This window comes from Cupressus sempervirens, chromosome 11 (assembly GCF_028749045.1).
Source record: "Cupressus sempervirens isolate cs-2001-9-10 chromosome 11, ASM2874904v1, whole genome shotgun sequence".
Lineage (NCBI taxonomy): Eukaryota > Viridiplantae > Streptophyta > Pinopsida > Cupressales > Cupressaceae > Cupressus > Cupressus sempervirens.
The window spans coordinates 330,426,947-330,452,434 of NC_143128.1; positions in this window are offsets into that span (position 1 = coordinate 330,426,947).

Below are 25,488 nucleotides of genomic sequence, written 5' to 3' on the forward strand. Positions count from 1 at the left end.
TGAGTTACATAGTGATCATAGGATCTTGTAGTACATTTTTACTCAACCAAACCTGAATGCATGATAGCGTCATTGGATGGAGTTCTTATGCAAGTATGACTTTGACATTCATTACATTAAAGGGAAGGAGAATATTGTCACAAATTCTTTGAGTAGAAGGAAACATGAGGTTTTAATGTCATTAGGAGTGGATTTTTGAGGCTGTATCTTGGAGGCTTTGCCTAGTGACACTTGGTATCAAGAGGTGAGGGAAAAGATCGAGTCAAGACATACCCTTGAGGGGAGATTTTCTAGTTATGTTCTAGAGTCTAATGGACTACTACATCACATGGGGTATATCTATGTACCTGTGTCAGGTGATCTTTGTACCTTAGTAAAGTCAAAAGTGCATCATGCACTATATTCTACACATCCTAGTCTTAAGAAGATACATGTTGATCTCAAATAGTTGTACTTCTCAATAGGGATGAGACACGATGTTGCTGATTTTTTTGCTAGATTCCTTGAGTACCAGAGAGTGAAGGCAGTGCATCAATAGTGGGTATTTTGTAGCCACATACCATTCTATAGTGGAAGTGGGATATGATATCCATTGATTTTATAATAGGGTTGCCTATGTCATCACAAAGACATGATTGTATCATGGTGATAGTGGACAAGTTGTCCAAGGTAGAAAATTTTTCACCTATGAGAACATCCTACACAACTTCTTCTATGTCACATGTTTTCTTGGTGTATATTGTTTGTTTGCATTGGATTCCTTGTCAGATCATTTTGGATAGAGATCTAGTTTTTACTTTTGCACTATGGACATCTCTTGAGCATGTGTTGAGTGCTCAGTTCAATTTTTTTTTGACTTATCACCTAGAGACTGATGGTCAGACTAAGAGAGTGAATTAGGTTCTAGAGGATATGCTTCACATGTATGTTATGGATAGGTAGGTGAAGTGGGAGGACTATTTGTACCTTGTTGGGTTTTCATACAACAACGAGTATCATAGTTCTCTTGGCATGTCAACTTTTCAAGTTTTGTACAATAGACCATGTCATACTCCTTTGAGTTGGGATGATTTAGAGGACCAAGTTCTTTTAGGTCTAGAGATTTTTCAAGATATGAAGTAGTAGGTTGTTCACATTAAGGAGCATTTGGTTACTATTCAGGATAGGCAGAAGAAGTATGTAGATGCCCATAGGTTGGATCATCACTTTTCTATTTATGACAAGGTGTTTTTGAGAGTACAGCCAAGGAAAAGCCCCATCCATTATGGGAAAGGCTCTAAGTTGGTGTCACATTTTTTCAGATCTTTTGAGATCCTCAAGAGGATTGGTCTTGTTTCTTATCTACTAGCATTGCCACCTAGCCTATCATGCATCCATGATGTTTTTCATGCTTCTATTTTGTAGCAGTATATTTCAGATGTGACCCATGTTCTTGATTGGGATGCTTTGCAGGTAGTAGATGGGCAGCTTACTTTGGAGCCCATTCATATCCTATAGCACTAGAGGCTAACCTTACGAGGTTATGACATAGAATAGGTAAGGGTCCAATGGGACCTAAGTGATGAGACCTCTTCAACTTGGGAAGATGCTAAACAACTAAGGGGATTGTACCTCTACCCTTTTGTTGGCTTCTAAGAGTAATCCTATGCTAGTGGGGGAGGATGTAGTGCCTCTCATGTTTATAGTCTATACCTTGTTTATTTTGATTTGAGAGATACTTGATACTCTTATTTTCTACCTTACGATGACCCAAGGGTTAAATTTTATACTTTTGTTCAGCACCATAGATGTCATGCTGTTCAGTTTATCATATTTGCATGCTGATCCTATTTTGAGATCACAGTAGATCTATGATGATATTTGGTTTCATGGTTTATTGGACATATTTGTTGATTATGTTATGTGATGGATTTTATGCTATGGTGATTTACTTCATTCATGTATCTTTACATTTTTTGTGAATGTGAGTGATGTAAATGGACTAAACAAGTATTTTAATACATGTTGCTTCAACTATGATAATATATGAAATTGCACTTGATCATGTATTTTAGTGTGTAAGAATTATATCCCTAGCAGTGGCAAATGGAGTTAGTGATTCAGCTATTCATATTTTACCAACGTCATCCCTGTATGGTCGAGGTATCCTTATTTAGTTATTTTAAATAAAAACCTTTGGGTGGTTAGTAAATACAAACTCATGTGCATTATGTGATTAGATCAGTGAGTGTGTCTGTGCATTTAGAGGTTCGGTTTGCCACGAAAGTGTTAAGTGATTTTCTATGATTTTGGGTTTTGAGGTTTTAAATCTTTTTAGATTTAATTTCAAGAAGCTTTGCCTTAGGTGAATTTTTGTTATGGATAATAACCTATTTTCCTTTGGATTGATTCAAAGTTTAGCTACTATAGTTGGTTAATTGTCCTAATTGGGTATTCACTCAAAAAGTGAATAAGTGTTGAAAGAGGAATTTTTATTTCTCACTTTTACTTTTTGGATTTTAGAAATTGGAGAGCTCTTTTCAAAATCCTCTTCTAAAGGATTATACTTTTGTTCGTTCTAGGAGCTTGAGAGTGGGATCTTCACAAGGTTGGTCTCATTGGATTCAGCTCAGGGAGTTTATGCTTTTCCATTGTTTTCAACTATTTTGGCTAGTTATTTATTTTATTGCATGGATTTCAATTTTTGCCCCTTTTGCTGGTAGGTAGGGCCTTCCTATTTTATTGTTTTTACTCCATTTCAGCTTTCGTTTCTTTTAGCAATTTGTTAGGAGGCTGAGAACTAGTGTTCCCCTCCTTTTCTATATGCTAGTTCTACTTGGATGGTTAGTTATGAATGTTTTCCCTATTTTTTAAATGAGGGTTTGGGATTTGGAGCTGTTATGCCAGCCGTTTTTGCATACAGTGTCTGATTTTAGTTATTTTTGGATTTTTGGGTTTTTGCACCCAAAGGCCAAATGGGTTTTAATTTTGGAATTTTTTCCAAAATTTGGGGTTTTTTCCTTGTTTTGCATGCCACCTATTTTCTCAGGTTTTCTTGGCATGAGTTTGGTTGCGGGCTTGGACAATCCATTTGGATGCCTGTCATACCTTCTTTTTTTTTTTTTTTGCATTGGGATGCATGTCGCATTCGTCTTTTAGAGGCTATTTTTTATTGAGTGTTATTTCTACATTGTGTTCTCATCCAATCCTTATGCTTGATCTTCATGATGGTGGTGCACCACACATGAGTACATGCACGTACATTTGACAGTTGACCTGTGGGGCCCAATCTTTTGTGGTATTTCCAAAACTTATGATCATTGGGGTTGGGTTGGGAATTTGCATGCCTACAGGCACTCATCATTGGATGAGCATGTGTAGGGTAGGGTACCATATGGAGGGGGATTTTGTCATGCATTCTGGTTTCCATTTCCAATTTGACTGAAGAAGTTTTTAATTAAGTGAAAACTAAAGAAAATATTAGGTTGTAATAAAACTAAAGATAATAAAATGCTTGTGTCAAGCCATTCCATTGAGGGATGTTAAATCCACATGATCCGAGCTTGGGCTTTTCGATGCCAAGTGACTCCCAATGATGTCAACACAAACATAGTATCCCATTGAGATGTCTGATTAGGACCTATAGTTTATGCATTGTTTATGTCTTAGAGTCAATCATCATACTATTTGGCATGTGTGTTAGCCATGGATGTTGTTTTGCGTGTTTGTGGTTGTATCATTATCTCCTTTAGCATAGTGGGTGTGGACCTATGGGTTCCACGTGGTTGGGAGGCATAGCTACTCACACCACTGCTAGGGACTAGTGTACAGAGATGGTCTCATATCCTAGTGTGACCATTATTGGATGTGTTCACTTGGTACTTCAGTTTAGGGAGTATGCTTCCTTATGATTTATGATTTCATTAGGATGCTTTTTATCATGCTTAAATAATCTTAGTTTTGATGCATTCCTTATTATGATGATTAGCATGTGGTAGTTGATGTTATCTACTTTGTAGGATTATCTTTTTCTTTATTACTAGCATGTTAGATTTCCTTATGCATATATTGTAGCGTGCTAGTAGTGATGTCCCTATCATGATAGTACCAATGATCTGATTGGTGGCTTAGGATATTACGCATAGGGGATGGCTAGGGCCCATGATGGTCTTATGATTCCATTGATGGTTGGGAGGAACTACATACTTAGTTTGATTGCTCTGTTCATTGTGATGTTATTTTAGTTACTATGATGTTTCATTTTTGTACTTTTACTCTTATCTCTAAGATGGTTAGATGTTGTTCTTTTTGTATTTTGTATTGGGTTCGAGTGTTCTTACCTCAAAATGTGGATCTGGTATTCCCTAGTGTGGAGGTTTTATTATTACTTTTTCTCCTTTCATGTTCTCCTTAAGTGTTTCTTAGGTTTCCTGGGCGACCATTTATTAGCATGGTGCGACACAAAAATGCATCGCACACCCTTAGAAATTGTATTGTGCATCCCCTGATTATATCACATGCCTCTTGGAGAAATATCATATGATACTTTATAGTATTGCACCTCCTTGTAATAACTATCATATGATACCCTTAAAGTATCATACACCTTTGAGAGAAGTATCATCCAGTCCCTAAAAGTGTCACCCTCCATTAGGAATGTCGCACGATACTTTCCAATGTCGTATTAAAGTATCGTCTGGGTTTTGTAAAAACCTATGTGGGTGGGCAGTGGGCACTTTTTAGTTTCATCTAAAAAATTTGGAAGTTGTTTTGGATACCCTCTTCAGTGTTCTTCAACCCTATGGGGTCGCATTTTTAATTTGGAATGTGTTTGAATCGAATTTAGTTATGCATCTTCCATTTTTGGTCTTTTTGGTCAATAGTGGTGTTTGGAGATTTGTTGTTTTTTTGCAATGGTGGTTTAGTCTTCCGTTGTGATCTTTGTGATCCATGTATGTTGTTGACATGTGCACTTGCACTTGTTTTAAAAAAAAAAAAATTATGGCTTGTATCTCATTCTTGTTTCCAAGGATCTCTGGGTAGGGCATTATAGAAATACCTTCTTCATCTTTAGAAGAATCACTCCACTTGAATGAACATTTTGTTGAGCCTACATATCAAGATAATCCGCTAGCCATTGTTATATATCAAGCACCACCTCTTCCTCCAAGAATGGTTATGCCTACCTTTCCTTTTGCTATTCCACCTCAACAAGGGAATTAAAATTTGAAGAACATGCCTACTGCACCCCTTCCAAAATTCTATGGCCTTATTACAGAAGACCCTGAAACCTTTCTCTTTGAGTTTGACATTCTCTGTAGGAGCTATGACTACACAACTGATGCCCATAAGTTGAAGTTATTTCCCTCTACTCTAAAGGAGGTTGCTCTAAGATGGTTCATGGGGTTGGGTGCAAATGTTGTAATAAACTATATTGAAATGAGTAATTTGTTTCTTCAAAAATATAAAAAATATTTTAGAGGTCAAGGTATGAAGGGGGTGACATATTCAAAATGTCACAAAAGGAGGGTGAAACCTTGGAAGACTATGTTTGCAAATTCTTGTTCAATGTACACCAGAATACACAACATAACTTAAATGAAGAATCTAAGAGGCATCTTTTTTTGAGAAGTGTGCAAGAACAAAGTATGGAAGCCTTGGACCTAATGGTTGGAGGAGATGTTACACAAAGGACTTGGAATGAAATCAAGGAGATATGTCAGATCTATTCAAGAGCTACTATGAAGAAAGGTGGAGAACTAAGGAGCCTACCACATAAGACCAATGGTAGGTTAGGAGTATCTAAGATGGAGTTATCTAACCTACTATTTAATTTCAAGAAAGATATCATTAATGATGTTGCTACTCAGTTGGATACCATGAAAGCCCAAAGAAAAAAGGATGAAGCTGATGCTATGTTGACTGAATTTTGCTCTTGTTGTAGAGAAAGGAAGAAGAACTATACATGCAAGACCATTGCAGTCATGAATGCACATCCAATTCCCACTGAGTTTAAAGAAATTGATGAGGATACATGAGAAGTGATTTATGTTGCTCAAAGATGACCATGGGCTCAAAGAAAGAGTATGCCTTAAGACCCTCTAAATAATTTTGGTTATAATAATAATCAATAGCAAGGCACTATTCCTCCAAATTTTGCCCCTCAAGGATAGAATTGGAACAATTATTAGCCAAACTAGTAGTCACAATATAACCAAGCCTAAAAATAACCACCTCAGTATCTATAGCAAAATAATCAGTGGCCTCAACAAAATAACTAGTATCCTACGTGGGGACCTAACTAGCAACCTCTCTACCAAGCGAATTGGTAGCAACCACCTCAGTGGGGGCCTAGCCAACTACCTCAATAGCAAGCCCTGATGCCTCTACCTCCTACAACCAATGCTAGCACAAAGAAGAAACCATAACTTCTTGTTCAACCAACACCAAATCCCAATGATAACAAATAGGCTTATTCTTTACAAATAAATTATATTCATCTAAGCTCTAAAACCAAGTTGCTTGCACCTAAAGGACCTATAATAACTGAGGTTATTGTTACTAAAAATGTTCGAACAAGTCAACCAGTTGATGCTCTAATTCCCCCATCTGTACAAGCATCTACTCCATATCCACAAAGGCTAGTTCTTGTAGCTCCATCCAAACCAAATTCTATAGCTCCTGATCTACTAGACCATGTTAAGAAAATAAATATCCAAATTCCCTTATTGGATGTGCTTAAGGAGATTCCCCTTTACAAAAAAGCTTTAAATTAAGCATGTTTCAAGTAGTTTGGTAGAAAGAAAAAAGGTTCCTCCTACTAGCCATGTGTTGGGAAAACTTTCTAATTTAATGTTGAGTAAAGCCCTAACACCTAAGTATTATGATCCAGGAATCCCTGTGGTTACCATACACATAAATGACATCCAAATTTAGAATGTTTTGATTAATTTGGGAGCATAAATTAATGTCATAACTAGAGAAGTCTTGTTAAGACTTAGCATTATTGGATTAAGGGAAACTCCTACAATGTTTAGTTAGTAGACAACTCAACTATCAAGCCTAATGGTATGATAGAAGATATCATTGTAACCTTGGATTCCCTAGATTTTCCTTCAAACTTTGTTGTGCTATCACCTAGAGGCACCCTTAGATAATATCCATTAATATTAGGAAGACCTTGGTTGGTCACTAAAAATGCATGCATTGCATGTTGACCAAAAAAAATGACAATATCAGATGGTGCCAAGACTAAAAATTTAACTTTGTACTCTCCTATATAAACACAACTAGATCTTGACCAAGTTTCTTGGCCAGACCTTGGTGATGATCCTTCAAAAGTTAATTATGTTCAACAACTCATGATGCTATAGAGAAACCTATTTTTTGTATCCTAGGAAGAAGATAATATACTGGTTGCAATCCTTACTAATCAATATGATTCTAAGGATTCCACTTCTAAAAATCCTACCAGATCCTTACAAAATGTATTTCCTAAATGTGATGCACCTCAATCTCTTATAGCACCTAATTACCTTCATACATTATTACCCATGAGATTAAATCTCCATCAATAGAAGAGGTTTTAATGATGGTCAAGGTAAAGAGGGCTGAGATTGCTACAGGAAAGGAGATTAATATCATAATGACCTTAATGCATCTTAGATGAAAATTCTCATTAAACTATTGCAAGATAGTCAACAAGCCTTTGCATGGGACTATACTCACATGAAGGGCTTAGATCCTAGTCTTTGTACACATAAGATATTTATTAACTCAAAATGTAAGCTAGTGAGAGAACCCCAGAGAAGAGTAAACCCAACGTTAAAAGATATAATCAAAGTAGAGTTGTAAAAAATTCTTAGTACTAGATTTTTCTATTCTATTTCAGATAGCTAGTGGGTGCCACCTCTAATTAATTTTCCAAATAAGGGGGGGAAATGGAGAGTATGTGTAGACTATAGGGAGCTTAATAAAGCCACTAAAAAGGATCACTTTCGTCTGCCATTTATTGATCAAGTACTAGATAACTTAGCAAGTAGGAGATATTTTTCATTTCTACATGGTTTTAGTGGATATAATCAAATCCAAATCTCTCCAAAAGATCAAGATAAGATAGTGTTCACCTTTCCAGAGGGAACATCTATTTACTCTATCTTACCATTTAGATTATGTAATGCACCTGCAACAATTCAATGAGCAGTACTTAGCATATTTTCTAACATAGCTACTGATTGTGTTAAAATCTATATGGATGATTTCACCACTTATGGTGACACATTTGAAGAAGCTCATGCCAACTTGAAGAAGGTGCTAAAAGGGTGTTAAGAGCACAACCTGTCTCTTAATAGTGAGAAGTGTTATTTCATGATGGAAGAAGGAGTTGTTCTTGGCCACTACCTTTCCTCTTTTGGAATTCAAGTGGACCCTAAAAAGATTGTTATATTTACTAATCTACCAAAACCAACCAAGAAAATAGATGTCAGAAGCTTTCTTGGACATGTTAGTTACTATAGGAGGTTCATAAAAGACTTTAGTAAGCTTGCTACCCCCTTGTACAACTTACTCAAGAAGATAGTTGAATTTGAGTGGACAAAAGACTGTGAAGTGGCATTCCAAAAATTGAAGAATGTTTTGACCACAACACCTATTCTTAGAGGACCTTATTGGAAGCCACCTTTCCACATTCATATTGATGCATTTGATACTTCTTTAGGAGCAATTCTTGGGAAAAAATAAGGTACAATTGAGCATGCCATTTACTATATTTGTAAGAATTTTCAAGGTGCTAAGCTGAATCATACTGCCACTAAAAAAGAATTACATGCTATTGTGTATGCGCTTAATAAATTTTGGCATTATATCACAAGCTATGAGGTTTTTTTCTACACTAATCACTTTTCTATAAAATATTTGATGAAAAAACCTGCTATTTTTGGTAGATTAGCACATTCGCTACTCCTCATGCAAGAGTTTAATGTGAAGATAATAGTTAAACTAGGCCAAGCCAATGTAGTAGTAGATTTTTTGTCATGACTTCAAGTACCTAATGATCCTATAGCCATAGATGACAGCTTCCTTGATGGCCATCTAGTTTCAATAGAAATTTATAACCCATGGTTTGCAGATATAGAAAATTACCTTGCTATAGGAAGAATACTGCCACACTTTTCACCCAAGCAATAACGTCTCTTGGTGGAAAAGAGTTTTGATTTCTCATGGATAGTTGGGTTGATGTTCTACACTAGACTAGATCAAGTAACTCATCAATGTGTGAGGTAAGATGAAACTTATGACATCCTGTGGGCATGTCATAATGAACCATGTGGAGGTCATTTTGCAACAAAGAGAATAGCCTACAAGATCTTGACAACTAGATACTACTAGCCTACTCTCCACAAAGATTCAACAAATTATACAAGGCAATGTGATTGATGCCAATGCATGGGAAGGACCAATAAATTTGATAAAATGCCTCTATAACCATAGGTGGTGGCCATGTCTTTTGACAAGTGGTGTATTGACTTTGTCAGTCCAATAGAACCCTCTTCTCATGGAAAATCATACATCTTAGTATGTACTAATTATGAAACTAAATGAGTTGAAGCACAAGCTATGATACATGCCAGAGATCACAAAGTAGTAGATTTTCTATATGAATGCATATTTACCAGATTTGGAGTACCTAGAGAATTTTTCATAGATTAAGGAGTTCAATTCACATCTAACGTAATTGTAGAACTAATGAAGAAGTATATGATCCATCATGGTACATTTTCACCATACCATCCTCAAGCTAATGGTCAGGTAGAAATCACAAATAGAGAGATAGAAGCAATCCTCACCAAAATAGTTACTATTCACAAATGGGATTGGGTTATGTAGCTTCCTAAAGCAATTTTGGCTTATAGGAATACATGGAAGAGAATCACTAAATTTACCCCATTTGAATTACTTTATGGTAAATTAGCTTCCATGCTTATAGAATTTGAGTAGAAGACTTTAAAAACTTCTTTTGAATTAGATGTTGATCTTTTAAAGGCTCAAGAAGATAGGTTACTACAGTTGAATGCCCTTGATGAATACTGTGAATTTTCCCTGCATAATACTAAGATAATCCAATAGTAGCAAAATAAATGGCATGATAAGCTCATCTGAGACAACAAGTTTTCTATTGGAGACTGGACCCTACTATATGATTCCTATTATTAGCAAACTCTAGGAAAATTCCAAACGCATTGGTTTGGACCATATGAAATCATTTCTTTGTTTGAGAGTGGTGTAGTGCAACTCTCTACCATTGATCCTATTCACTTTAAACTACTTGTTAATGGGCACCGCTTAAAACTCTACAATAAGCCATCTAGTCATGAAGAGTTATTATAGAAATTCCAACCATCTATTGATCCTACAATTCTTGTAGCAATTGAAGATGAGTTTCCCACTCATTTGGCATCCTCTCTCTAAGCTCATTTCACTCATCATAATAAACTCCTTTCTTAGTGAAAGTATTTTCTCTATAATAATTCCACCTCACTCCACTCTTTCTCATCTTCCACCTCACCTCATCCTTCATCAACTTGCATGATAATATCATCTGATAACACAAATTACAAGGTTTGTACACATGCTCAAGTTAAATCTTTTTCTTAATGTATTATTCTATTTTTAGTTACCTTTGTCACTAGCAATTGCAGGACTATTGCCTAATTTAGCTGGGGGAGGGGTATTATATTTCATTCTTTTTTTTTGTGATCATTAAATGTTCATGCTATTCTTTATATGCCACCACACAATAAAAAAGAATGATTTTATGTGATAGTTACCTTTATGTCACACATTTTTCCAAACTGATAAGTACAAGTTCCAATTGAGGTACTTAATGCAGAATTAAGTGATCTTAAATGCTAAAATATCAGTTACTTAAAACAAGTACTATCACTTATCTTCTCATCTTGTTCTAAGCATTTCCATTTTTTAAATTACTCTTGTGATCACTCCATAAGAACAATGAGGGATGATTTGAAAAGAAAAGAACCAACTGACCATAAAACATTGTTGGGAGACCTAGTTTCCCTACCTATATTTCAAGCCAAGGGTGGACGAATTACATGTTCAAACTGTCTACATGGGATGAGTATCTTACCTTAGAATTTTTTCAAATGTTGAGGGATGGTTTTGCCATAGTCAAAGGAATAAGGGTTCTATTTTCACCCAAAATCACAATTGAGATAATGGAATTTCCTCTGGTAGGAGATGAGTTTTCAAACGCATTGGACCCATTTTTGGCCATAGCCCAATTTACAGTGCACACAGACCTATGGCTTCAAATAGATTGGAAAAAGGGTACAATTCATAAATCTTTACTAGAGCCATTTAACCAATGTGCTGTCTATATTGTGAGATATTTTACTTGTGAGGGGATACATTCATATTTACATGCCATGCATTTCAAATTTTTGAACTATTTAAGACATGATGACTACCCTTTAAATGTTCCTCATTTTATGTATCACATTTTGTTAAAAAGAGCTACTATAGTGCAAAAAGGAACCCTAAAAGACGTTTCACACTACTATTTTATTAAGCTCATCATAGAAAAAGCCCTCAGGGAACAACTTGGGATATCATTGGATGATTTTATTTCAAACAATGTGCAAAACCTTGTTAGGCAACCTATAGAGAAAATTGAGGAGAAAAAAGAACCTCAAGAAAATCCTATAAAACTAGAACCAAGCTCTTCCTTGTCCAAACCTAGGAGGTCACAGTGAACCCCAATTTCCACTCTTATAGCTTCTACCTCTAGGTTGGGTCTAGTATCTAATAAGGGTAAAAGGAAAATTAAATTTTCTCAAAATACTAGCTCTCCTGCAGTTCCAAGGGTTTATAAAAAGGAAAAAAGAATGTACAGGAAACATCTCTAGAACTTCCTACAGCTTCAAAGGTAGCAGAAGTACCCCTCCAGTATAGAACTGAAAGGAGCCAATCGTCTATAAAACCTAATGAGGGTGTGTCTTTTCAATCCCCTGTGTCTAAAAATATAACTATTGAAATAGAGGAATCCTCTTTTGATGAGGTTAAGATCATCATTAAAGATGGTTCAAATGAAGAAAGTGCATAACATATACCTGCAGTAGCAGAAACATCCTTTGTCTAGTCGCCCATCATTTCCATAGATTTAGACAATGACGATAATGTATCTATTGAAGTTGTTGACTCTCCTCCTATTCGTTAGAGGGGAGAATTTCATGAAAAATATATTAGAATAAATTTGGATGTAGTTAATGATGTTGTTGAAGAGATTCTTTTGTAAGGACTTGATGCTTTAGAATTTGCAGCCCAACAAGTTGTTTCGCTTGGTCCTTCACCTATGTCACATGTTACTTACCATCCTAGTTCCATTGTTTTATTGTTAAGCATTATTTCATAGTTATCTAATTAGTTAATTTAGGAGAGGGAAGAATGGAAAATAGAGAGAGAGAGAGAGAGAGAGAGAGAGAGAGAGCCTTGACAAAACCATATTCAATCAAACTCAAGATTTGATTGAAAAGGATGTAGAGATTGAACAATCAAGTGGTAAACATATAAAAGTCACTACCATAAATACTAGATTGATGTCTTGTTGCTCCCCTTCTTCTATTTATACTCTCTTTTTGAAAGAGTAATTTTTCAATTATCAAATGACCTGTGTAATGCAAGGTAAAAGTTAAACATTGAATACTCCTTAAGAATTATTCCAAGCTTTTCATATTGTCCTTGTAGCCATCAAAAATTTATTTTGTGAACTCTTTTTACATAATTTAATAGTCCCTAACAATAGAGATTGGAACCCTCTATGTTATGTGGGTGATATTCAACTCAGGGCATTGATGTCTTGGATCCAAAATGAAGTTAGCAAAGAAAACTAGGCCTACTAGTATAGAGAATTAGAGTATGAAATTCCATATTTTCTCAGGCCTGAAGTCAAGGATGCTAAAACACAATACTATGATTGGTTGAAAGTTGCTCAATCAAAATCTAGAAACTAGATTATTTCTCCTTTAAGGGAGGTAGCCTATCATAATATATAGCTATGGTAGAAACATATCTTCCTATAGCAAAGCAAGAAAATCAATGGCATTGGATAGGATTGAGTGAAGACCTATAGAACAAGGAACCTCATTGTCCATTGAATCTTATCATGGCTACTTAGCGAGTACCCTAGTACATTAGGCTAGGGGAAGAAAGAAAAATTGATTGGATCCCTTTAACTTTCCAGCCTCCACTGTTATTATCCCCATTGCTTGCTATTAAACAAGATTTAGAGAAATTTTATATGACAAAAGAGCTCTACAAATGGGAAGGGTACAGGAAGAGTAAAGGTTTTTATTGGAACTACACTACAGGAGGTAAAGGATAGAGTGTTCCCTCAAATTTTAGGATGGCTGTGAGGGTCAAAAATTTCATGTTTCCTTGAGGACAAGTCAACGTTTTAGTTGGGAGAATGATGAGACCAAAACATGATCTACTTTATCATTTCATTTTTAATTGAATTTGCAAACTTCCTAAAGACTTTGATGTTTAAAAATATGATGTTTATGATAATTTTAGACAAATGTGTGCATAATTACTTTCTAGGACTAAAATGAATATGCTATGAAATGATATGTCATTTGATTACAAAATAGTGAGAATGATGTTTTTCTTCCTTAGCTAGGTTGGGTAGTTCTCCTAAAGCAATGTGACATAGGGTAAACTAATTTAGATAACATATTTTGAATTAGTCTTGATGTATGTTATTAATTTTGAGGCACTAATATTTTGTAGACTTAAAGGTGAAGTCAACTCAGCTAAGTGAAGTCAATAGCCTGAGCAAATGGTGGAAGATTTTATTAATGACCTTCCACATCACCAACCATTTTGGCCATAACTACCAGTACCTATTTTCAGGGAAGTGGGAGTCAAAGTAGGAAATTAAGGGGTCATGATCTCTTAAATTCCTATTCCATTTAGTACCAAATTTAATTCATGTATTGTAATATTCAATGTCATCCATTGTTTTAATAGTTGATGGAGTCTAAAATCTAGGAATTTTGTTCTTATTTTGTGCTTAAATAAATGGAAGTCTATGCTCCAAAAATAACGAGTTAGTGGTTTTTAGTAAAAAGAAGAAGTTTTGTGTGTTTTTGAGTACTGAATGTAATCTTGTTATTTATCAATATGTATGTTTATTGTTGTTATGAATAAAAAGATCATTTTAGGTTTCCATCTTTAAGTAGTTCTACTTCACTTCTTTGTGGGGGCACACACATAGAGTGAACTAAATAATTAGCATAGGATTTACCTTTAGTTCATAGAACTAGAGTAGACTCTACTATTCCTGTAGCCACTGATACTAGAATTCGTGGTTTGTTCCTATAGCATAGGAAGTTAAAGTAGTTCTCAGCTATATTTTTTCATGCTTTGTTGAAATAGATTTGATTCTCAATTTTAGCATAGATTTCCTATAACATAATCATTTGAATTTCCATAGAATAATTCTTAATTTGAGAGACGTTTGAAGCATATACTTTGCAAACACCATTTCAAGTTTACATCCCTGGTTGATAAATTGAGTCCAAATGAGTTGGATTAGAAACACTTAGGATGTCAAATCCTAGATTAAGTAGTCCATTGTTGTAATATTTTGATCCCTTTCTTTTGCCAAGCAGTTCCAAGGAGAAATAATTTGAGAAATACTAATGATAGTGGAATCAATAGATGAAATAAGTGGTAATGACACATTCGACACACTAGGAAGAGTGTAAGAATTAGCTGGAATAGAAGGTGCTACAAGTGGGACATTAGGAATTGTAGTAGGAGGATTAGGATAATTGTAAAGAACAATTTTGTATAAAGGTTGTGACATAGGAAATGAATTAGGTGGAACACTCATAGGTAGAGAAGAAATAGTAAGACTACTAATAGAATGATTAAATGGTTGAATATAAGTAGTCATTATAGGAGAAACATAAGAAGCAATTCTAGAGATAGATTTTGAAAGAGATAAGGTAGGCTTGACACTAGTGATATGTGAAGCCATTACTATTTTAGATGCAACTAGAGCTAAAGGCTTAATGTGGGTGTGGACAAGGTGAGTAAGAACATGCAAAAGATACATGTCCATCATTATAGATCACTTTCTTAAGAGCACAAAAGTAGTGATAGTATAAGTATTGTGATTCTCTTGAAGAATTCAATCATGCATTTTATCAATCTTAGTAACAACCTTATGAACTTATTCAAGAGGAAACCTTAAATCATCATCCTCATCATGAGATGAATGAGAAGAGTCATGCTCCATATAAAGATTAGGTTCATGAGAAACTATAGGATCACTAAGGTTCCTAAAGAGAAGAGAAGAGGAATCTTGATCAAAGTGAGCCATGAGTCTATGACTTCTCCTAAGGGGATACTATAAGTAGGGCTCAAGGTAATATAGCCTTAGGATGCACCTACATTAGACAACCAAGGTTTCAAAAATAAGATGTTCCATAAGGACATATTAGCATCTGAAGAAATTAAAAGGATAAATCCCATTCACATTCTTAATCCACAAATCCTCTTCATTAATCATCCTAGAAGTTTTTCCAAAATTATAACTACAACCAACTATATCATCACAAATATCAGCTCTTCTCTTGCTACTACAACTACTAGGATTATATGAGTCATACTTGTTGCTAGCCTTCATCTCATTAGAATTTTTTTTCCTCTTCCTCTGCTTTAATAATAAGATCAGATAACTATCTTTCAAAAATAGGAACCTCAACCATAGGTTTTTCTATCTTCAAACTAAAATTCTTAAAAACACTTAAGTTCACTACACCATTTGGGATCAAATTGTGATGACTGGCTAATTTGTGGATTTTCATGTTTTTTTTGCAATTGTCCTCAACATCATTGCAATAATGACATTTGCATCACAATTGTGATGCTCATGTGAGTACAATTTTCTTTTTTTAAATGACATAAATCATTCCCCATTTGTTCTAATTGATTCTACAGGGTTTTGCATGAAAGAGGGTGGAGAGCTCTAAACAAGGTGGAGAGATCTAAATGTTGGTGGAGATTTCATTTATGTCCCCTTGTCATAGTTTTATTTCATTACTGCGCCCTTATGATCTCTGTATTTCATTGTCATTCCCTTGCTGGATATCAGTGGAGATTGAGGATTTTGTTGTCATACCCTTGTGATTGCTGCATTTCATTGCCATGCCCTTGAGATCTCTTCATTTCATTGTCACTCCCTTGTAATCTTCATGCCCTCATTCTACAATTTTATTGTCATATCATGCCCTTGTAATCTTTTTGTCCTTGCTCTGCAATTTTCTTCAAGGGGAGAAGAGGTACCTATGTAAATGTTCTTTTCTTTCCCTTCTAAACATGTATCTCTTTATATTCCCCCCAACAAGTGATTAAAGAAGCTTCTCTTTATGTATATGTATGTGCATATATACATGCACACACACACACATATATGTTTGTGTCTATGTGTATCATCTTAAAATAGAAGCACTTCTATGTTAAGAGTGTTTATCACTCCAAGTAAGTGGTCTAGGGTCATGTCAAGAACCTCAAATGGGTCTTTGCATGGATCTGGCTATTTTCCCCCTGTGCTACTTCTCTCTCTCTATTTCCAACCTATTTCTAACAACTTTCTTTGTGAAACTGAGGACTTTGACTTTTTGGGTCAAGGATGACCTTTTAGGTAAAGGTTGAGCTTGACCTTGACCTAGGTCAAGGATGACCTCAACCCTAACCTAAGGTAGGGTTGACCTCATCTCTGACCTAGGGCAAGGTCAACCTCTTCCCTGACCTTGTGTCTATTTTTCAATTTTTAGGAGTTTCAGGACATTGGGCTATAGAAAGTTTCATTTTCTAACATAGGCAAGGAAATGAATAACTAGGGCCAAAGGCTCACCTAGCTATCCAAAGCACCCTATAAGAGTTAACACAATGGAAATGAACACAAAGAACAACAACCAAAGGAGGAAGAAGAGTGAATTACTTTTATTGATTCATCAAGAATATCTTCATGCATGCCCAGCTATGAGGCCTTCTATGTTATGGCCAATTACAAATACATTCACATTCAAAGATCCAACTACAATTCACACTTTTAGTTCTACTCTCTCTAATCTACTCTTCAAAAGCTTCTCCAAAACTTTCCTAATTCTAAGCCTAAACATTCTATTTATACTTGCCAAAATAGCTTATAGATCATTCTAGAATCATTACATAAGAGGAAGGCTGACCCAACAATGGTCTAGACTCATCCCAAGAAAAGATCTTAACATAAATGTCGCAAATGAAATAAATCCCACAAGTCAGCTCACAAAATCATGTCCAAATACTGACACTCAGCTTACACTGGGTAACTCAGCACATGAAGAAACACTAGGCATGCATTGAGTAACTTGGCACACGAAGAAACACTTGGCATACACTGGGTAACTCGACATATGAAGAAACACTCGGCATATACTGAGTAACTTGGCACATGAAGAAACACTCAGCATACACTGAGTAACTCAGCACATGAAGAATCACTCGGCATACACTAAGTAACTTTGCACATGAAGGAATGCTACTGTAACTCGGCACATGAAGGAATTGCTAGGCACATGAAGGACTGCTAGGTACATGAAGGAATTGCTAGGCACATGAAGGACTACTAGGCACATGAAGGAACTACTAGCTAAAAAAAATGAGTAGGATAACAAGTCAACCTAGGATGCTCCTACATCAGATAATCAGGGTTAAATGAAATGATTCTCCTAAATCATTGAGATGTCCCAACCTAAGCTAAATCCAACTCAAATTGAGAAATCCATGAAGCATCTTCAATAGGTCTATTCTTCCACTTCACCAAATATTCATAGTAATCTTTTTCTCTTGTACTCTTGCCAACTCTCTGATCCAATATCTATTCAACTTCCTCAATCTATTTCTTAGGATAATCAACAATATTAAATATAGGAGATATATCCATTTCATCAAGTAACTCAACTTCATAAGCACTACCACTGTCAAACTTCTTCAAGATCTTACAAGATCCAAATTTCTTCATCTTCGGCTTGCTATATGTTCCAACTGGGAATCTTCCTTTCTTTAGATGAACCATCACCTCATCACCAACTTGAAAATCATGGTGTCTTCTAGACTTATCAGCATTCTCCTTATACTTATGATTGCTTTGTTCCAGCCTCAAATTCACTTCCTTATTCAAGGACTCCATAAAATTAGCAAATTCTTCTCCTGCAACACATTTCTTTTCTTCACCAACAACATCTCTCAAATTTGATATACCTCTAGGATGCATTTTGGTAACAATCTCAAAAGGTGTCTTCCCTGTACTCCTATTCATAGAATTACTATATGAAAATTTAGCTTGTGCCAATACCATCTTCCAATTACTTGGCTTATTCCCAACTAAACATCTTAACAAATTACCCAAGCTTCTATTCACAACCTCTGTTTGTCCATCTATTTGTGGATGGAATAAAGAACTAAACTTCAATTTAGTACCCATCTTCTTCCACAAAGTCTTCCAAAAATAACCAACAAACTTACTGTCTCTATTTGAAATAATGCTTCTTGGTAATCCATGCAATCTCACAATTTCTTTAAAAAAAAGTTCAGCAACATGCTCAGCATCTGATGTCTTCTTACATGGTATAAAATGAGCCATCTTAGAAAATCTATCCACTACAACAAATATGGAATCACACCCTTTCACTATTTTAGGCAATCTAAGAACAAAATCCATACTAATGCCAGTCCAAGGTTTCTCAGGAATAGTAATAGGTGTATACAAACCAGTATTTTGACTCACTTCCTTTACAACTTGATGAACTCCACAACTCTTTAAAAATTTCTAAACATCCTTACGCATTTGTGGACAATAATACTTCTCTTCCAGCAAACTCAATGTCTTATCAATTCCAAAATGTCCAGCTAATCCACCACTATGCTTTTCTTTAATCAAATTCAACCTCATGGGACTTCTAGGAATACACAACTGGATACCTTTGAACAACATACCTTCTTGAATGAAATACTCATCATACTTACTTATGTGATCTGTTAGATTTGGTGCTCTACACTCTCTCCACGCCTCAGAAAAATTAGGATCAACATCATATAACTCTTTCATCTCATCAAAATCAAGAACTTCAACCTTCATTTCAGTCAACAAAGAACATCTTCTACTCAATGCATTAGAAACTTTTTTAGTAACTCCACTCTTATGCTTGATCACAAATGTAAAACTTTGCAAATACTCAACCCACTTCATATGTCTTTGATTCAATTTATGTTGACTTCCCAAGTATTGTAAAGCTTTATGATCAGTATACAACACAAACTCCTTAGGCATCAAATAATGTCTCCACTTCTTCAATGCTTGAACAATAGCATAAAACTCTTGATCATACACAAAATGTTTCCTTTTAGCATCATTCAACTTTTCACTAAAAAAAGCAATAGGCTTACCTTCTTGACTTAATACAGCTCCTATTGCATTACCACTTGCATGACATTCAACTTGAAATACTTTGTTGAAATCAAGTAAAGCCAATACAGGTAATTCAACAACCTTTTGTTTCAAAGTCTCAAAACTCTTATCAGCTCCATATGTTCACTTGAACCCCTTTTTATCTCCCCTCATTGTTTCAGTCATAGCATTACAAACAACACTGAAATTCTTTATAAAATTTTTGTAAAAACTAGCCAAACCATGAAATGATCTTACCTCACTCACATTCTTAGGTGTAGGCCATTCCAAAATTTCTTTAACCTTCTGAGGATCCATCTTCAAACCATCAACTGAAATCACAAATCCCAAATACACAATCTCTTCTTGCATAAAAGAACACTTTTTCAGATTAATCAGCAACTTTTCATCTTTCAACCTCTGCAATACTTGTCTAATATGATCAAGATGTTCTTCCTTAGTCTTGCTAAATATCAGAATATCATCCAAATAAACAATCACAAACTTACCCAAGAATCTTTTCAGAACTCCATTCATCAACCTGATGAAAGTACTAGGTGCATTAGTTAGACCAAAAGGCATAACCAACCATTCATACAAACCATCTTTTCTCTTGAAAGTAGTCTTCCATTCATCACCTTCTCTGATTCTAGTCTGATGATAGCCACTCTTCAAATCAATCTTGGTAAAATACTTTTCTCCACTCAAACAATCCATTATGTCATCCATCCTTGGCATAAGAAACCTATATTTCACTATTATCTTGTTAATGGCTCTGGAATTAGTACACATTCTCCATTCTCCATTCTTTTTAGGTGCTAACACAGTAGGTACAACACATGGACTCAAGCTTTCTCTGATCAAACCTTTCTACAAAAACTCATGCACTTGTCTGTTAAGTTCATTCTCTACAGGTGTCAATCTATATGGTGCTTTGTTTGGAAAACTAGCTCCAAGAATCAGATCCATACAATGACTTGTACTCCTTCCTAGAGGTAAACCATTAGGAATATCATCAGCAATAATTTCTTTATACTCATTCAACAACTCTGCAATTTCTTCTTGCACTTGGTCAATACTACCATCTATCATTCTGTCACCACTGACTAGCACTTGGTTAACACTATTTTCTTGCACTCGGTCTCCATTGACAAAACTTGATTTTCTTGGAATTATAGCGAAATAGACTTGATCCTTTTTCATTTCCTTTTCAAATTGTTTCCCATTAACCATGCAAATTTTTATAGCATTACAATTAACCTCATCTGGACTTTTGATCAAAGGCAACAATGTTTGTTTCTTCCCATTTACCCAAAGAGTATATTGATTCAATCTTCCATCATGTACAACATATCTATCATGTTTCCAAGGTCTACCCAACAAAATATGACAACAATCCATGGGCATAATATTACACAAAACTTCATCAAAGTAATATCCAATTTTGAACTTCACAAGGCATTGCTCACTTACCAATATCTTATGCTCATCTTTGATCCATGAAACATGATAAGGTTTGGGATGTTTCAACCTCTGCAACTGCAACTTTCTAACTACCTCTTTTGATGCTAGATTTGTAGAACTTTGACTGTCAATGATCACTTTACAGCATTTTCCAACCATCTTACATCTTGTCTTGAAAAGACTTCTCCTTAAAATAGGTTCCTCATCACTTCCCTTATTACATAAGGTTCTTCTCACATTCAAATTTTCTCTAGCCTCAGGTCCACTTGGTAAACTCTCAATGTCTTCTTGAATCATAGCGTTTCTATTATTTTACCCACCTTCAAAAGATCTACATTCAAAGGATCTATGCCCTTCTTTGCCACATCTAAAACAATTACCATGAAATCCACCTCTAGAATAAGAATTACCTCTTCCTCGATAAGAATTACCACTTTTCCATTCAATCTTTCCTTTGTCATCATTCTTCCATTCAGATTTTCCTTTACCCTGCACAGAAGTATCAAATCTGCCACTTTCTCCATAAGATCTACCTTTGCCTCTCTAGAATCTACCACCTCTACCTCTCTGTCTTTGTTCATGCTTCTTTGTCAAGATCTCCTCAACTTTCAAGGTATATTGATATGTTTCTTCTACACTTTTCAGCTTCACAAAACTTATTTCATCTTGTATTCTAGATCTCAATCCATTAATGTACCTTGCAATTTTCTCAACATCATCATCCACATGTCCAGATTTGATGTCTAGTCTATAGAATTCCTCAGTATATTCTTTTATAGTCATGTCTTTTTGTTTCAAATTTTGCATCTTTCTCAACAAGATAACTTGGTAATCAGCAAGAAGGAATTTTTTCTTTACCTTGTTCACCATCTTTGGCCAAGTTCTAATTTTCTCCTTTCCTCTCCTTTTTCTATCAGTTTGCAAGTGCTCCCACCATAGAGATGCATGACCTTTGAACCTAGTGACTGTAATCTTCACCTTTCTATTATCAGGAGTCTTTTCATACTCAAAGAACTTCTCCATATTAGAGATCCAATCCAACACAACATTGGTTTCCAATTTTCGATCATAAGGAACAACTTCTATAGTAGGCTTTGAATTTTCTCTAGACAATACTTTCAACGATCTTTCCTCATCTTGATCTTCTTCAAGTTTTGAATTATGGTTTGGTGCTGCCACTTCATCATCACTTACATCATCAAGATGTGCTCCTCTCCTCTGGGTTATCTCCATAGCATCTAATCCAGTTGCAATTTGTCTCAACTGATCCAATATAGCATTATCAACATTATTTCCTCTACCACGAACCATCTTTACAAATCAAGTTCCTACAAGATTGTAACCCTCTGCAAGTTATAGGTCAAATCTGTAGATTTGACACCTTACAACCAAATCCAAATCAGGGTTCTACACGATCCAATCTCCACAAGGATGAACCTCAAGCTTCGATACCAAATAAGGCAGGCAAGGTAATGAATAACTAGGGCCAAAGGCTCACCTAGCTATCCAAACCACCCTACAAGAGTTAACACAATAGAAATGAACACAAAGAACAACAACCAAAGGAGGAAGAAGAGTGAATTACTTGTATTGATTCATCAAGAATATCTTCATACATGCCCAGCTATGAGGCCTTCTGGGTTACGGCCTATTACAAATACATTCACATTCAAAGATCCAACTGCAATTCACACTTTTAGTTCTGCTCTTCAAAAGCTTCTTCAAAACTTTCCTAATTCTAAGCCTAAACATTCTATTTATACTTGCCAAAATGGCTTACAGATCATTCTAGAATCATTACATATATAAGAGGAAGGCTAACCCAAAATTGGTCTAGACTCATCCCAAAAAAAGATCTTAACATAAATGTCGCAACTGAAATAAATTCTGCAAGTTAGCTCATAAAATCACGTCCAAATACTGACACTTAGCTTACACTGGGTAACTCATCACATGAAGAAACACTCGACATGCACTAAGTAACTCAGCACATGAAGAAACACTCGGCATACACTGGGTAACTCGGCACATGAAGAAACACTCGACATACACTAAGTAACTCGGCACATGAAGAAACACTCGACATACACTAAGTAACTTAGCACATGAAGAATCACTCAACATACACTGGGTAACTTGGCACATGAAGGAATTGCTAGGCACATGAAGGACTGCTAGGCACATGAAGGAATTGCTAGGCACATGAAGGACTACTAGGCACATGAAGGAGCTACTAGGTGAACAAAATAAGCAAGATAACAAGGCAACCCAAAATGCTCCTGCATCATTTTCACACTTCTAGGTTGGCTATTTTGGGTTTTAAAATGGTATACTCTTAAATTACATTTAATCTAGGTCTATATCTAGGGGTTAAGGTTAAATGAGATTTAATGCTCCCATGTTGGCCTTCTCTAGTATTTAGTGCCCTAGTTCTCTATATAAGGAAGCATTCTTCCTTCATTTTGACATCCATAATTCATGAGCGCATCCACTATCTATAATCTACAATTGATCCACCTACTATGAAGTGAAGATCTACTATCTATCAATCATTCAAGCATTCAAGATTCATCAAGGAGATCCATTGTTAGCCATTGAAGGATTCAATCTTTATGGGACCCCCTTGTTAAAGATTTATCCATCCATATTCATCCAAGCCTTTTCTTATGCAAATATACATTCAAGTTTGGTGTTGAAGATCTAATACCATTGATTTGAGACATCCTGCATACATTTCTACATACATTTGGAGCATCCATACTTATGGATTCAAGGATTTGAATTCTCCACAAGGATCTCAACATAAGCAGGGTGAATAGTTCCATTTACTTTTATGCATATTATAATTTTAATTATATTTTAAGGTTAATTCCAAATTGGGGTTTGACCAAGGAAAATATATGTGTGGAATAGTGAGTTGAAGAGAAAATTTGGATACCCTTTTTGTCAAACTTGTGAGATCTGTGAACATAAATTTCATCGCAGTTGTCCAGGTCAAGGTCAACTTTTTAGGGTATAATTGTGCCTTGGTGTAAGATTGTTCCTTGCTATCAGGGTTAAGGTCAACTTTCCTTCAAAAAGACAAAAGATTTTTGGGTTTTCTCCACTCAACATTTCCAATTCGAAATAGGTTGCAAAAGTCTACAAAACTATACATAGACATTAGAAATCAGCATTTTCTAGATTCAAGGTTAGTATTTTTCTTTTATCTATTTCAGGATTTAAGCACATATTCATTATAGAAATATCATTGAACCCCCTTTCTCCCTATTCTCCATCACATGATCCATTTTTGTATTGATCACTTTCTTGTGCTTAATCAATTTGGATCATTCCTTTTGTAAATTAGGGTTAAGAGAGGAAACCCTATTTTCTTTCTATTCATTTTCATGAACTTGACACACTTACCCTATTTTTTTTTGTAAAATTAGATTCCCTATTGTTTTTTTCAGTGTTATATTTGATTTCATATTTGCTAGGTCTTTTCTTGCATTAAGATTAGATTTAGTTTATGCTCTTGCATTTTAAAATACAAAAATACAAAAAAAAATTGCAAAGTCTCTTTCAAAATTAAAAAATATTGTTGTTTTATGTTTTATTAATTTAGTTAATTTACATTGCATTGATTTATGAGCTTTATTACTTATATTTCTACTTCTAATCTTAGGTTTAGATGCAGATAGACTTATGGGTGTCTTTGAGCATGAGTCTTCTTCTCCTTTCCTTAGGATTCTAGATGAGACTTTGATTCTTCCTGATTCTCATCCTCTTATGGAGAAAAAGTCTTCTCACTCATCTCATGATGAAGATGATGCTTTAAGAGTTCCTCCTAAACAAGTCCAAAAACATTCAAATGAACTTGATGCAATGGGCAATTTTCTTCTTCAAGGAAACCATAATCAAGACTTTATTCAAGCTATTGAGGCTCTTAAGAAAGTTCTTCATGATAGTGTCCAAGGCATTAATCTCTTGCATGGTATTACTCACCTTGTGCATTCCAATTTTAAACCTTTAGCTCAAGAAGCTCAAGATTTAGGGTTGTTTCCTCATGTCACTAGTGTTGAACCTTCTTTTGTTCCTCTTCCTAGTGTTCCTATTTATACTCCTTCTTTGGTGACTATGACAATTTCCTCTATCCCTATGAGTGTTCCTCATGTGTCCCTTCCTACATCAAAATCTTCTTATCCCACTATTCCTTTTACTTATTCTACTCCTCTGCCAACTGTAGTTCCTAGTGTTCCTCCAATTGTGTCTTCCATTCTTGCAACTTCTTACACTTTACCTAGTGTATCTAATGTTGATATTCTTCCTATTTTTTCTCATGATTCTACAATTATTAGTTTGGCTCAAACTATGCCATCTTTACAACAACAACTTGCATCTTTAACTCAAAACAAGTCTAGTATCCCTACTTGTGACATGGGAAGTCCTTTGTCTCAAGATATTATTCATACTCTCATTCCTTAGCAAGCCAATATGCCTCATCTTGAGAATTATAATGGTAAAGGAGACCCTGTCCATCATGTTCA